Raw genomic sequence first — 14,995 nt, forward strand, 5'->3', positions numbered from 1 at the left:
GGACAAGCGGAAGAAGAAAATTGGTGATGATGATGTGGATGAAAATGACGATGACGCTGATACAGAAGGAAATGCTTCTAAAACTGAAAGTTTGAAAGTCAAGCCTAGTGATCAAGAGATGCGGGCGAAGATACAAAAAGAGAAGGAACTTCTGGATAAGGAGATGAAAGCGAACGAAATGCTAGAACAAAGGAAGTCCATGTTTCCTGAATGGACTATGGATTCGCTTCAGAGAGAGGTAATCGATGCACCGAGCACTCATTGGCTCGAACCAGTTCTTTCTTCCGGGCTTGATAACTCCAAGGACTCACAGTTTGACATGCCAATCACCCGAAAGGCATTCATTTTTCACTGTTTTGAGTCAACGACTGGCATTCCTTCCCCAGACCCGAAGGTTGATCGGGATTTGCTTGAGTATTATCTTGAGTTTGCTCAGCCACAATACCTGACCTGGAGTAATCAGAAAATCACAACGGTCAAGGTGTTGAAACCCACTTTAGCAGGGAAATTTATCAACATCAAATTCAAAGTGACCCGAGGCTCTGATAGCTCGGTTCATTTGATTTCCCTGGCTGATCTGCCGAACCTGAGTCCTCATGATTGGATACTCCTGAACAACATTTTACTGACCAATCAAAAGGAGTATCAGCCTATTATTGATCACATCAAGCGAATGCTCGTGTGCTATATTCATGAAGTCGCAAAGATGGATCAGGAAATCGCTTCTGCCATACATAAGAAGACCACTATGAAGCCGATAGGGAGGGCAAGCGATGTCAACAGGATGATTAAGGGAAAAATTGACCCCAAGTTTCATACTGTTATGTTCATTAGGGGCGAAGGTCAAAAATGCATGTTCGCTCTTATTGACAAACACCTGTTCTCCACAGCCTGCTTGGAGCATATTTTGGAGATTATACATGGGTGTAATCAGAACAGCGAAGCCGATAAAAAGAATTTTACTGATATGCTTCGGTGGTATATTTTGTTTCGTCAAACTCTTCTTGCCATTATCCCTAGGCTGTTCAAGATTGCGAGGAAGACTAAAGTTACTCAACCGAATTGATCTCTCGCCTCTTTTGACGCAAAGGAGGAGATTGTTGGGTTTAAGTGTTGCGTCTTGGGCTCGTTTAATAGTCCATTTTGTTTACCCGGTTTGGGCTTGTCCAACCGTGGATTCTCATTAGGGTTAGATTATATATTGCATGCATGTATAGCTTTCAGGTTATCGTTCTCATTAATAGCTTTTGCATTGTAACCCTAGCACACCTATAAAGTCGAAGTTCTTCATCGAGCTCTTCTGAGGTGTGAGATATTAATCATTCGACACCATTTGATCCATTCATGTGTTCTTTACTTGATTAATATTGTTTTTCTGTTTAGAATCTATCGATCTATAGCGCAATATTCTTATCAGGATCATAAGCCTAAGTGTAAGAATTAGGGTTTGCATATGACTCTTGGAATTCTATACTATATACGTATTCCCTAAACCCTAAAATCGGAACGTGTGGATTCCTAGTTGAGCCTAGCCAATTTTTGGTGTGTCAAACCTCTCTCTCAAGTCCTCCATTCGTTCATGGTGTGTTGTGACCCGTTTGAGGCATCACACTTAGGGTGCTAAGTTCTTAAAAGACAAATACAACAAGCTACAACAAGAGGTATTATTTTAACTAGTTTTATGATTCAAATATCAAATTGTATGCTAGTTAGGCTTTATGCTTTGGATATGAAATTGCATGTATAATTAGAGAAAACTTAGATCCAAGGCATTAGGGTTGTATGTGCACCATAGGAGTATTATAGTACCTAAAACCCTACAGTGGTATCAGAGCCATGGGTGTTTTCTGTTATATAGATGCACTGCTTAATTGTTCAAAGTTGGATAAAGTCGAAAAACTACACTCTGAAAGAGGGACTCGACGAGTTCATAGTGAACTCGACGAGTCCATAATCTGACTCGACGAGTCGGATAGCCTCTTTGCAGTTTTTCAGGGTTTTTGGCCAGAATTGGATTTGGATCATTACCTTAAACTGTTTTGTATCATAAAATTTGTTTTTTCTGATATGGTAATGATTATCCCATCCAATTAAAAGATAATTGTCAAATTTTAAGATAATTTTTAGTTTATATGATATACCAATTATTTGTATTATTTGATTTGAAGTTATCTTGGTATATGAGTTGCATAAGATCAAATTGGTAAAGGATAAAGAATATATGATTATTTTTATTAGTTTTAAATTTGATCTAAATGTTTTGAAGAGTAACAAAACTTGTCATCAAGTTTTGGAACTAAAAAGTTTTAAGGAGTTACAAAATTAAGTCCATAAGTTATGGAATCCAAAAGTTTTTAAGAGTTTCATAACTTGCCCTCAAGTTATGGAATATGAAAACTCTCATTCATGAAAACATTAACTCTTGTAATTGAAAGTTTTCAAAAGATGGAAATCTTAGGTTCATAAATTAAAAATTAATTAAATAGTTTTTAATTTTGAATTTTTATATTTAGCATCTTGATGTTTTGAATAGTTCAAATTACATCTTTATGGATTTCATTAAATTAATTAAATGTTTAATTCAAAGAGAAGATTAATAAATCCATAATCACATGGTTCAAGTTTAATTAATTTAAGAGTATAGTTTAATTAATAGATTAAACCACAAAGTATTTTAAAAGTTTAAAATACACCCTTATACTATATAAAATTAAAAGTTTAATATTATATATATATATATATATATATATATACACACACACACACACACACACATATATATATATATATATATATATATATATATATATATATAAGTTAAAAAGTCAGTCTTACCGTTAGTAGGCCTCATTCACGAAGCTGGCCTATAAGGGGTGTTTAAGGAAATTGCCGATAAAATGGCGATTGAATGGGTATCCACTCTTACCCACCGCACTCTTGACTAGTGGAAATTCGTTAGCCGAACGGGTAGGATAGGACACTTAAATCCTCATTAAAACTATAATGAAAATACAAAGTAACTAAACACTTTTATTAATTCCCAAATCTTAGTTACTTTAGGAAAATATGAATTTAATGCTAATCCATGAAATTGCACTTTGCACCTTGCTAAGTCGTTATTAGAGTGTGTGTGGTTAACTGACACACTAACTTGGACTAACAAGGGTGGAAAAGGGTAGCTCGATGTTTGTAATAGATCAATGGAGCGTGTGTGGTTAACCGGCACATTGATTAGGTGATAAATGACATCGAGAGTACCAAGATAATTTGCATGGTTATTCACACCTTATTTGTGATCCTCGGTATCCCAGTCACAAACTTGAAGGGCATAATCGAGATTAAACATGCCATTGAAAAGTTCAATGAATCTCAAAGGAATCTAGGAATTTCAATTCATTTAAAACCTAAAATTCATTTTCGTTTTTCATGGTGGAAATTGGTAAATCGTCATTTACCTACCTTCAAATATTTTGCAATTGGATTACGGCATCCCTCTTCCAAATTGTAGAATATTGTGTTGGGTCCTAGCCTTAATATTTCATTTGGGTGATATATTAAGGACTTAAATCAACTAAACTTGAATTTCTCCCTTGTAGATGTCTATTTCTGACAACTATGGTCTTCCCAAATCTTTTGGAAAAGCTTTCCACATGAAGATGATATTTCACAATATCATACTTCACTTCCTCCACCTCCTCCAGTTATTCTCCCTGACCCACGTGTTCGTCGACTTGAAAAGTTCAAGGTCACTCAAGCCCTATTAGCAAGCAAACACGAAAATGGAAAGTCTGTATGTGCTCACGTCTTGAAGATGAAGTCACACATTGACAGGCTGGGAATGTTGGGTGTTGTCTTCCCAAGGAAGTTGGCTGTTGACTGGGTTCTTCAGTCACTTCCCGAGTCATATAGTTAGTTTGTTAAAGACTACTATATGATAGATCACGGCGTGACTCTTATCGATCTTACCTATTTGCTAATTGTTGCTGAATCAGCAATGATTTGGCATAATGGTCAAGCAAATTTGATTGAAAGATCTACTTCCCAAGCTAACATGGACATAGGCAATGACATAGATAGTCCAGAAAAAATCCCTTCTCCTATGGGAAGGGAATTGGCTATGGTCGAAAGATTTGACCATAAGAGAAAAGCCAGTTCTGAGATAGTTCCATGTGCAAATGCCAAAGAGTCCACTTGTTTCTATTTCCATTTGAAGGGACATGTGAAGCGAAGCTGCCCTGACTACCTGAAAGATCTAAGAGAGGGTAAAATCAAATTGTATGATTCTGCTTCAGGTAAGTCCACTATCTAACTCTATTAAGTTCCTATTTGTAGATTCTTAATACATGATGTGATATGATTACATTTTGATGTTTCGTAGAATCGAAGGAAGCTTAATGGAAGAAGCAAGCTAAGTCTGGTCGCGAATCAGATTTTTGAGCTGTTGCTTAGGAGTTATGATAGATTGCTTAGAAATATGTAGTAACATAGTTTTCATTTGTGTTTGCATTATAAGGAAAAGTTTTCCGCATTTTATAAATAAATAAAATTTTGATTTTATCTTATTTTTAAATTTGCTTACAGTGGCATTTGTGAAAATTGATGTTTGTATGTTTCTTAGCAAATAGAATTGATTCTTTCATTTGTAGTAGTGTCAAAGTTTGCCAAATAAGGAAAGATTGTCATCACCCGAGTTTTGATTGGACAGAAACTTGGAATCATGAAACTTGTATTGTATAATGAAGGAGAACTTTCGTCTTTGGGAAATTAAGACTAATTCTTTGTTCACATGTATATGTGAGTCAAGTGAAGGACTATGGGATCTAGTACAAATTGTTGTGCACTAGTTCTGGTCCACCACAAAGAACGATAAGACTATTCGTCATGATTTACTAAAAATTTAGTAAATATGGTTATGATTACAAGATTATGTGTAATTCTGAAACATTGAAAAGGTTTCAATGTATAGCAGAACGAATAAGAAGAATCAAATTAGGCAGAAAGATAAAAGTTTCTCCAAGCTGAAAGGAAAGGAGAGTACTTTAGTATCGTGTTTTATGATCATCTTAATGATTATGAAAACCATATCACAATTGATCCTCTAAGGACACCTTAGTGCACTTGTATGGCTAAGAAGAGGAATCAGGGATTGTTGAAATGGTGAAATCAAGAAGATGAGTCATACTTCGTTCCAAAATCAAGTCTTAGAGTCATACTCCAATATTGTTCCTTGAGTGATATATCTTAAGTAGGTTTATAACACATCATGAAATGTGGAGTAGAAATGTTACTTACTCTTGCACATTTGAAATTTGTAGTTGTGATGTTTTGGATAAAACAGAGACCAACTAAGACCAATTACATGAAGTGTCATTCTTGATAAGAACCCAAACTAACTCTTGAATATTTGTTTGTCAAGGAATGGTTCTTGACAAGACAATTTTATATGTCAAGAGGTCAGTGGAGTCTTAAAGATCTTGAAAAGGTTCAAGGACTAATCAAGAATAAAACCTATTGTTTATCACTAGCACACGACTTGAGGTTTGTAACCTATCGTGTTGACATATTCTTGTTTCTATGCCCATTCCAGTTAAAGTTGACTATTCATGTGAGTTATATGAGTTCTCAATTGTTTGCATAAGGCTAAGAACCTTGATCAGTGACAGTTCATTGATCGGAAAGGGTGATCTGGTCAGCAACTTGGAAGACATGGTAGGCCCTCGTGCTGCCAAGTGGCAAGAATTAAGATTGAACAAGTTCAGTCCATATGAGTATGAGTTTTTCAGAGACCTTCTCTTATGATAATGGTTAGAAATAACAAATTCACATGGATAGGAACACATACACCATAAAATCTAAGTGTCATAAGGTTTCTCTCCACTTCATGAAAATGATTGTGAGGAGACGCTTTCACTAAGTAGATTTGAGGAGATAGCAGTAGTGTTAATTGCGTTCTCAAATTCGATTATGATTACGACATCCATCTTCATAGTTCGAATTGTGAGAAATGGCAAATAGTCCGAACATTCGAAACTTATTGTTGTATGTTCTGAAATAGTTTAGACACACATATGAGCTGTCTTATAAAAGGTGTATGATCCCTCTTCATAGTTCGATTATGATTACGGTCACGCCTTCACCTTGCCATGATCCACTGAAGTACCTGAAACCATAAACCAAAACTGTAAGCACGAAGCTTACTGAGTTCCCCCAAAGTACCAACACCCAACCAGATAACATATACAAATAACAGCATGCACACAGAGCCTTCAGCATGTCTGGACCGCTCACAGAAACTTCAGCATGTCTGGTCCGCCTCACCAGGCCTTCAACCTCTCTGGACCGCTCTCTGGGCCTTCGGCCTGACTGGTACGCCCTTACTAGCCTTCAGTCTATCTGAGACACCCTGAGTCTGTTGGCCTTCAGTAATAAGCAGGTCCGCCTCAACCTACCTATACAACCATGTTGACAACACATAACAGATAAGCAGGCATATAATATACCGATATAAATATTACAGGGTTTGTTGACTGGCACACAAAGCAATACAGTCTCAACCCATCCACACTACATCAACACATGCTACTGGAAACGATATAGCCAGAATAGATAACACGCAGATCTAACAGATCACTAAGCATAGCAACATCCTATCTACCAGGATACTGATCTAACAGATCACTACAGCATGACAACATCCTATCTACTAGGATACTGATCTAACAGATCACTACATCATGGAAACATCCTATCTACCAGAATACCGATCTAACAGATCACTACAACATACAAGCATACGATAAACCAAGATGACAATCTTCCTGTTCAACTTGGTAAGAGGAACTCCAATCTTAGAGAAGTCTCAAATAAACCTCCTATAATACCTAGCTAACCTAATAAAACTTTGTATCTCTGATCGGGATCTTGGAACCTCCTACTGAATTAGTACCTCAGTCTTGGCCGGATCGACCAAGATACCGTTCTGATTGACGAGGTGCCCTAGAAACTGAACCTCACGCAACTAGAACTCACACTTAGAGAATTTTGTGTACAACCTCTCCATCCATAGAACCCAAAGAATCTTACGAAGGTGCTCATCATGCTGCTCCATGGTCTTAGAATAGACCAAGATATCATCAATAAAAATAATCAACGAGTGATCAAACACCAGCCTGTACACCTAGTTCATGAGATCCATGAACACTGCTAGTGTATTGGTGAGCCCAAAAGGCATCACCACAAGCTCATAATGGACATAATGAGTATGGAAAGCCATCTTCTAAATATCCTTCTCCCTAAGCCTCATCTGATGGTAGGCCGACCTCAAATCGATCTTGGAGAACCAAGACGCTCCCTGCAACTTTTCAAAAAGGTTATCAATCCTTGGTGGTGGGTAATGTTTTTTCACTGTCAACTTGTTCAACTCTCGGTAGTCAATGCACATCTGATGCGAACCATCCTTTTTTTGACAAAAAGTATCGGTGCTACCCATGACGAGATACTAGGGCGAATGAACACCTTGCCTAACAAATCATGGAGTTGTGAGGACAACTCATGTGTCTCAGATGGCACAAGGTGGTATGGTGCCTTGGAAATCGAGGCAACGCCAGGGATCATGTCAATCCTGAACACCACTTGCCTCTCAGGAGGCACACCCGGAATATCATCTGAGAAAACATCAGGACACTCCCTCACATTAAGAACATTGGACACTAACTTCTTATCCTCCACTCGAGTATCAACCGCATAATCATGATAACTCAATCATCCATGTTGAAGATACTGCCTAGCCCTAGCGACCGAACAGAAGGAGAAACCAACTTTAATTCCCTCGCCAAAGATGGTTAGCTCTCTCGCACTAGGTGTTCAAACTATCACTAGCTGACTCTCATAGTCAATCAATACCCCAAACCAGCTTAACCAATCCATACCCACAATCACTCATACATCTCTTATGAGAATAGGAATAAGGTGTATCAGAAATCCCACACCGAAAATCTCGAACATACAGTCACGATAGACATCTGAGGCTGAAAATGTGCGGTCATCGGTGATGGCGACCTCCAAATGTTGATCATATGATCCAAGAGAAACATAAAAATCTCTTCTAAAAGATGGTGACATAAAAGATCGACTCATACCCGAGTCAAACATCACTAACGCATGTAATGAATTCACTAGGAATGTACCTATACAAGCATGGATATAAGCACACAGAAAATATAAATCGACATAAATCTAAAATAGATACATATCAGTAACAACGTCCGGAGATACCCTGGCCTCCTCTGTTGTCAACTGAAAGGCTCTCCCTCGGGTCTTTAGGGCCTCGAGGGAAGTAGTGGGAAATCGGCCTTCACATTCCCCATTTGGTTGCAGCTGAAACAAACTCAAAAACTCTTCAGAAAATCCTTCACAAAGTGCCCCTCCTTCCCACACATGTAGCATACCATCCCTACCTGGCAGGCATCCTCATGACTCTTACCGCACTTATTGCAAGTGTGGCCCCTCTGCCCTCCTGACCTCGTATTAGCGGATTTGACCGTTTAGTCGCCGACTGCAACTAGACTGGGAAAGGTCTCTTCTCCCTTCTCTGGCTCTCCATCTCAACCTCTCTCTCCTGAGTCTCCAACTCGATCTCCTTCCTCCTAGAATTGGACTGCAGCTCAGCTAATGAATGGTATTATGTGTTCATCACAAACTCCATGATATCCTTCTTAAGCCTACTCAAATATCGGGTTATCCGCACTTACTCTGAGAAAGGTTACTCTGCACAAAACAAGGAACTCTCATGGAACATCATGGTGATCTCAGTCACTGGCTCTGTTATTTGTTTGAGTGACAGATACTCTTGGGCCAGCCGCTCTCTCTCCACGAAAGGTACATACTCATTACAAAAAATATCAGTTAATCGCTCCCAAGACACTACGGCCCGCTTTGCCGGAGAATAACCAGTAGTCACAAACATCAACCCGACATTCGCTCCCACACGAAGAAGGTTCAGCACAAATCAAACCTTCAAATCCTATGGACATGCACATGTATAGAAACATCCCTCAACATCATCTCATTATAGAAATCGAGTCCTTGGTCTCATCAATCTATAGGGGATTTGTGTTATTGAATTTTAGGTACTACATTGAATCACCCCCCATGCGGTCTCGTAGTGGCAACAACAAACTCACTGATAGCGGTGTAGCGCTCGTCAAATTGCTCGATTCAAGTGGTCTGAATAGACCTAAACATCTCCAGGATCGCCTCCCTCATCGCTGCTACCACTTCAGCGGCAATGATTATGCATATCTCATCATCACTGGAACCTCGCCTCTCCGGATCACTAGGGCCTTAACCTAGGGTAGTCACCACCTAACTAAAACATGTGAATAATCAAGTCAAAAGAAATTAGGCCATAACATACACATACATTATACAAAACCCCTACTAACTCTTAAAAGTCTCGAGACTCTTCTTGAATCGTGTACGGATCATATGCTTCCAGTAGTACGGGCCCATGCTACTTTCCACACCTATCCATATTTGACTCGGTTTTCGTCCCAAGACCGCAACTCACTAATTCACTCCACACCACGTACACTAGCACACAGTTTCAAATGCTCTATAGATCCAAACATGACCCCCATGTACTCGTCTTAGGTTCCATCAGCCACTTCTCGCACTGCTAGAAGCCTCCACCAATATCGTTAACTGCTCTGTGTATACTAGTCGTACATAACCCACCACGATTCGATAGACGTTCGAATAAACGATTCTACCCCCAAATCAACAACCAGACAAGAAATAGGAAATAAGGTTAAAGCAGTCATTCTAGGGCTATAAAATCCTAATTATATATAACTATATAGTATACACATATCAATTAAAAATATTAACTTCAACTCCTAGCATAGAATCACAATCATTCTCCTAGGCTACAAAGCATCACGAAATCAGGAAATTCTATCATACAAATCCCGACGGGATCATGAGCCTATCAGCTAGCATGAATTTCTAATTGCTCTTATAACAGCGACTCAACTGCAACATATATTTTGGGAAATCACTTTCGTGCTTCGGATGACTGTACACTTCGCATCCTCATTTTCTTGTTTTGAAAAATTAATCTTTTCCTAAAAGTTCTTGTAAAAATTCCTAAATTAGTTTGAGTTTGGAATCACACGAGTGTTCATCTAAATCCATCAAACAAGGACTCTTATACCAACTTGTAACATCCTGAAAATCACAACCAAAATTTTCATTTTTAAAATTATCTAAACACATAATTTCTAGAAAATCCAAGACATAAAATCATAAGTATCGAATACAATCATCCCAAAATCAGAATATCACAAAATACAGAATCATGAAAAGCTGCCGAGGAGAGTGTACAGTCAAGCCTTTGCCTTCCCGCAATCATCTGAAGTACCTGAAACACATTTAAAGCCACAACTACAAGCGCAGACTTAGAGAGTTCTACAAAATATCACATACAACACATCATAAATAAAAAGCTATGGGTTATCAGTAACCCTGGGAACTATCAGCAGTCCCAATGGGCTAACAACATGCTCTATGGGCTAACAGCATGCCCGGTGGGTTATTAGTAACCCTGGGGACTATCAGTAGTCCCAATGGGCTACCAGCACTCCATGGAGTTATCAACATCTCAATAATAACTAACATCAATAGTAAATAAGACCCAGTTGGTCAGTATGCTCACACACTATGGCATAAGTAATATAGTGAGAAGTCTTACCTCGCAGATAGCAGCTCAAATACAACTCACATAGGGTAGACAAGTACTATGAGACACCTATCAGCAATAAAAAAATACCCTCTCATTCTACACCCTAATATCCTAATTTGAAAAAAGTTCAACATTCAAGGTCAACGATTAAATTCAACCTCAGCAGGTCTCCACGTCGTGGCCACCCATAGGTCACGTTGTGGGCACTCCTTGACAAAATAGTCAGACCATCCCCTAGCTGTCACGTCATGGCGACCTGAATGCCATGTTGTGAAAACGGGGTTCCTATAACTTAACATATTCAACTCTGAATCTATTAAGCCACTCCTTCTAACTTTCCAGAAACCTTCCTAAAGCCTGATATATCACAAAGATCGATGCTTTTCATTCATGCATATCCAATGAAAGTCTATTGCTCAAACTTAGGTCAAAATGGGAGAAAAAGAAATGTATGGAATCCAATCCACCATCAAACTTCAGATCTGTGACATATGGTTATCAAAGGACCTCAATGATCCATAAAGTTGCTAACTTTATGGATTGCATGTATTCAACTCAACCCATACATGGAGAAAAGCGGGTAAAACCTGAATCTAGCATGCTCAAAAGAGAAAAGCGAGAACTTGAGGACTTACAAAGCTCCATAAACAACACTAGGTGGTGAGGAGGAGACTTGTTTGCTGAAACAATGCACCAAAGGAACCTTCTTCTTCAACAAGGATCTAAAAACCACCAAAAGAGCTCTCAAGATCAACAATGGAGGCTAGATTCGATTACGGTAGAAAGGGAGGTGATGGAGGCTGAGGGTGTGCAAACCCTAACCCCTCACTTCCCTTAAATAAGGCACAAATCAGGGAAATTAGGGTTAACCCTCAGGTGGTCGTCACGTCGTGTCCGCTTGCTCATCATGTCGTGACCCACAAGAATGGATACGTGTTTCTGCCTTGATGGTCACATAACGAGGTCTCCTTCCCCACCTCTTGATCATCTTAAAAACCAATATTTCTACATTTTTAGTTGATCAAAAGCATAGATAATCAATTACCTGAAATTGGTGTTACATGTACGAATAAATGTTGTTCCATAATTATTTTCAATGATAAGTTTTGGCATGTTTAAGAAACTATTTTGATGCTTAATTTATGTTTCTAGTTGTTTATAATTAAGGCTTCAATTTGACATACATTATCTCAACCTAATAATCACGCTTACACGACGGGCATGTGATTATCCACGTAACATCAGCATGTACTAACTTTGAACAATTTCCTATTTCTATGAAACTATTTTCTTCATATTCTAACCACATGTTTCCTTTAATCCATATTGATTTATTATGTTAATCATGCAATAAATTTTAATGAAAATTTACTTTTTACTTTCAAAAAAATTATGTAAAAAGTATTATAAATTTCATATATTTACTAACGTTTTGCATCATCTTTATTCCCAAAGTTATTGATAGAATGTCTTGTTCTTGATGATATACAACAAGAGGTCAACATCTTTATATGTTTCTTTGTTAAGTAACTATTGTACCTTAGTTTTGTTTTCCACATACCTATTAAATATAGAGATTTATCAGATAAATTAGCATTCTGGCAATAGTTTCTATTTAAAGGTACCATTAGCTACAAACGCAGTTCAAGTAGTGAATTTGTTGGGTTTTATTCAAAATTAGTCTAATTATAAAATCAAAACTATGAGATTAGCAACGAAAGCATTTTAAGATTTGAATAAACTTAAATCCATTTTAACCCACCAAGAATTATTTTGCAAAGCATGGAAAGATTAAATCAACCATAGAAGGAAAACGTATTGCAAACTTTGAAGACTTTGATTCTCATGGGTGATTGAAATTTGATGAAGATGGCAAGAAGATCCAAACCAGAAGCTCTCTAGAAGTATTCACTAAGCAAGAGTAAACCACTTCAAGACGCTAGTCTTCACTTGTATATAAGTTGTTCTTAATACTTAGTAACGAATACCAAATTACTCTTAAGGATAAGCAAGTTATAAACCCTTCAACTCTAAGCTATACAAGGAAAAATATGGAAGGGAGCAAGGGGAAGATGCTCTCGGTTTTAGGAAGAAAAAAAAAAGAAGTATATGAAAAACTAGCTAGTTTTTGCATCATACCCTTCCTTCTATACTCACGCTTATCTAAGAAGGACCATACCTTCATTAAATGCAAGAGTAACGCTGGTAAGAAAGCATCGAAGGAATATAAGTCATACAAGCTAACTTCTCCCACTCATAGAGGAGTTCATGGCAACAAGAGGGAGAATTGACGCTTTGTCTGTCTCTTACTCTATCTTCCAACTAACTAGTTATATGTAATAACTAGATAGCTACCCAAAGTGTCAATTTAATTGTACATGACTTATATATTCATATATTATTATTATAACTAGCTTTTGTTCTCTTTTAATATCATTTCCTAGAAATGATAATTTCCCAAATAGATGTTAAAATATTATTTTCATAAAATAATAATTTTCCATCTCCACTATAACCTATATATATATATATATATATATATATATATATATATATATATATATATATATATATATATTATCACATTCATAACCTTACTAAACACAACCACATTTGTTGTATCTTACATATTTGTTATATCTTATAATGTCTTTTTCATTATCTTGGTACACCTCCAAGAATAATAAACTGAAGCTGACCCATGAAGAGTACATTACTAAAATTGTGATGTTTTCTACATAGGAGATAAAATAAAGCCAATAAAAGCAAATCAAATTGGGAAAATCAAATAACTTGTATTTCTACAAACGAAGAAAGTAGGGACAAAGTGTTTAAGGATTTGTAAGGGGGCTCATGCTTCTCAAGTAAGGGATTTGGTGTTCTTTTATCTTATAGAAGAGAAAGCAAGTGGTCATGCTCTTGGGAGGTCCGTGGAATATGCTATTAGAATCTTTCTAAAGCAAAAGAAGGATCATATTTTCTTAGTTGGAATGCATAAGTATTTTGAAGACTTTTTGTAATGGTGACAAAATTGTAATGTTTATGTACCCCTTCCCTTAGGTTACCAACTTATGGAGATGTAGTTTGTATACCCTTATGTTATCTTAATATATTTCCTTTTATGTTATCATCTCTAAAAGATATGTGATGTGTGTACTAACCAAAAGGTCTTTATTACTTCCCATATCAACAACAGAAACATATGTAATTTCATGTATCAGTGTGCGTACCAACTAACGGATAAGATCATGTGTGGATGAATTAATGAAAGAGTTAGGATAATTTAAATCTTCATTGAGTGGTACATGACTTTTAAGTGACACAAATGTTTAGTATTTACTTCTAAAAACTCACCCATTCATTTTGTGTATTTCAACACTTGGTTTGCATCTCCACAAGGTATTAGAAAACGACCACATATTCAACAAACGCAGTCAACAAGTTGAGTTCGAGAGGCAAAAAACAAAACAGACGATCGAGATGTTTAAGCAATTCCATAATCACGAGGTAAATCACAGTTACATGATCGGTTGTCAAATGGTGACAAAACCTAAATTTTAATGGTCAATTTCATCAAAACTCCTTATTTATAACACATAAAAGTTATATCATAACCCCATGACAATTGGCAACTGAGAAACCAGTAGTGAAATAGTGACAAAGTTGAATGGCTTAATTAGCATGATTAGAACTTTTAGCCAAACATGAACATTTTTAAGACATCCATAGTAAAAAGGTCAATACTCCTTTATAGTTTATATACAACTTATGTACAATATTTCTTTTTTTTTTTCTTTTTTTTACATGTGCCGCTAGAGCATAACTCAATCGGTTTCGATGGGATTCATTGGGGTTTAGGCCTAACCAAATATAGGTGTTTATATAGTCTCTTATTGTAGTGTCGTTTTGTGTAATGTTGTATTGTATGATTCTATAAAATATAAATTATTGTGTATTGAAAAAAACTATTATATACAAATCATTATTTTTCAAAAAAACGTTTAATATAAATATCCATACTTATGATCATATTCATACGATCATAATAAGTGTTGCAATTAAAAAATGAAAAAAAAAGAGAGCGAGAGAAATACATATAAGGTCAAAAAAAATGAATTTTTTGTGATTTAAATTGCTTTTTCAAAACCGTCAAATTAGTTGGAAGTTGGGTATATCTTTATGTTTCTAGAGTTTGTATGATGTGAACCAATTCTCTCATTTTTTCAAATTTATTAAAGAAGGACGACTTTAGTG

Source organism: Lactuca virosa, chromosome 8 (assembly GCF_052849685.1).
Source record: "Lactuca virosa cultivar CGN04683 chromosome 8, Lactuca_virosa_CGN04683_v6, whole genome shotgun sequence".
Lineage (NCBI taxonomy): Eukaryota > Viridiplantae > Streptophyta > Magnoliopsida > Asterales > Asteraceae > Lactuca > Lactuca virosa.